Genomic DNA, 2638 nt, shown 5'->3' on the forward strand with positions numbered 1-2638 from the left:
TAATGGGAACCAAGTTGGGTTTTGTGTTAAAAGGTGGCTCATCTTCCATTTGGTGAGAGAATTTAAATACAGGAAAGGTTAAGTTAAATTAATGACTGCCTGCAATTTTACCACAAGCAGGTAAATCTAGTCTCTCTTACCCTGGAGATATGGACTTTTGAGTTTGCAAGCATATCTTGAGAGCATTCAGAAAAAAACATAGGCTTCTTAGAGAATCACATTCTTTCAGACATTGAGTGACTAAGGCACAGAGTAACCTGAATTAGCCACAACAGCTCTAATTACTAAGAGTATGCCATAGTTCTGACAAAAATCTCTAGTTTGCTATGTTTCAAATTTCCATCTGGGGCAAGAAATAATTTTTTCTTATTGTGTTGTTAAGTAATAGGCTTAGAAACATTCCCATTCCCAAAGTCTTACCAGGAGAGACTAGGACAGATATCAAGTCCCTGCCCAGCAGTGTTTTGCATGATGTGATGAAGGATCCATTTGAACCATATGATACAATATATTGACTCCCATTTTTAAAAAGTCTGTTTGCTGTACCCATAAAATTGCAAAGGCTTATGTTTTGTGTTTATGACATATTCTTTGAAATAGCATGATTAGTATTGATTTTTAAGTGCAAAACCCCCACATTTTTTTATTACCAAAAGGAATTTTTAGATTGAGAAGACTCATACTGTTTCCCAGAACTTCAATCGAATGCAGTCACAGGGACCATAGAAGTCTAATCACTGAACCCTGACTAATTCAATCCTAGAAATCCTGTCTGCTTAGAAAAAGGGACAACATAGGGATCTTTAAAAAAGGACTTCAAGGCTAGCATTATTTTTGTGGTAGAGGCATTGCAGTGCAGAGAGAAAGAAGTTGTACAGATTCTCATGGCATAGTGCATTCTTCAGTGCTCTAAATAAGGCACAGATTTTTGATTTTTGTCCTGGAGTTGTTTCAAGCATGGTCTTGTAGACAAGTTACGTGAACAGGTACAAATCCAGCACTGAGTGTAGCCTAGACACTGCTCCTGCTCAGCAGTGTAGCCTAGCAGAGGGATGGGTCAAGGCATGCCCATGGCTACCTTTGATGTAGCCATGAGTGGCCATGGTGGGGGACATACAAAGAAATTCAGTCACAACCCTATAAGTGTTAGATAAGTTTCCCAACTTGTAGATTCGTTACATAAATTCCCATAAATTCCCATAAATTCCCATAAATTTTTCAGCTCCATTTTGTTATTAATCTGTTATTCACAGCTTTGATGGACAGATACAAAGATGGTTGTTCTTTTGCCTTTTTTATATGTCCAGTATTTTGTGACTGTTTTTTCTGAAAGCCAAGGAATGGATTTTGTATTAAAAAAAAAGGGTGTTGCAGTTAGTAGTGTGACCAGAGGAACTGATTTTTACACTGCAACAAAATGCTATTACCCTCTAGAACTAATCTTCTTCCTGAAATTTTAATTAAATTAATCTCCACCTATTAAATATTTGGAAAACTGCCACAGTTAGCTTTATACATTCATTTTGTGTATGAAGAAACTGTGGCTGGTTTCCAAAGACAGTGAAATCAATAGCATATTATACAACAATGTAAACATAGAGGCTGCAGTTTGCACTCTTGCTGTGTTCCTACAACAGCAGCACCCAAGGGAGGATCCTTGGAAAAGGACAATGCTGCCTACAGCTGCACATGATCTCTGCGGGTTTCAGTAGGGAGAGGAGACTCCTGACTGTGCAGGTTAGGGAATCTGGCTGGAAAATGTTCTGAGTCATTGCGATTCAATGAAGGACTGAAAGTTGCAGTAGTGCATTAATATCAATAACAAGTGTAGGTAAATGATTCATAGGCTAACAGGAACTATTGTGATTTTCTATTCTGGAGATTTTTATAATAAAGGTATAGAATTTCTCTCTGTAGCTTCTGGTAGAGCCTGGACATTCTTTTTCTGTATCTCCTCAGTATCTCATAACATGAAAAAAACAAAACAAAACAAGACAAACAAATGAAAACCCTAACCAAACAAAAAAACCAAACCAAAACAAAAAAATCCACTAGCTTTAGTTTATACTTCTTTTACAGCAACCTGACACATGGAACAGTGTTGTGGAGTTAATCTGACATTCCTCAGCTGATTATTTCAGGTTAGAGTTGAGATATAATAAGGCATTAGGAAGACTTTCATAGGAGAGCTACTGACTTCAGTAGTGAATTCAGTATTAATTACATTGATGCCAATAAGTTAGACACAGCAGGTACACATAGTATGATACAATCCAGAAAAGCTTTCAGTTACTTCAGATACAACAAGGTGGAAAAGAAACTGTCACAGAAAAGTGAGGTGATTTGCAAAAGGTGACATGTAACATGACAGGTTACTGTCTCAGCTACAAATAGATCAGTCAGTGTGCACTCAACAACCAGCAAAGTGAGCCCTTGCCTTTTTCTTTTTTGTTTCAGAAGCAGCAGCTTGCTGTCAGATGAGGTCATGGACTCTCCTCCAAGTTTCATGGCCACAATTAAGCATTCATATTTTCCTCTTTTTGAAACTTTCATACACCATAAGCTAGGTTTTCTTTTACAGCAAAAAGGTCATTTCCCACAGAATAAATTAACAATAAGAAAGATTTTTCTCTAACTG

The sequence above is a fragment of the Pipra filicauda genome, unplaced genomic scaffold, assembly GCF_003945595.2.
Source record: "Pipra filicauda isolate LSUMZ 115617 unplaced genomic scaffold, ASM394559v2 scaffold41_size5083284_pilon, whole genome shotgun sequence".
NCBI lineage: Eukaryota > Metazoa > Chordata > Aves > Passeriformes > Pipridae > Pipra > Pipra filicauda.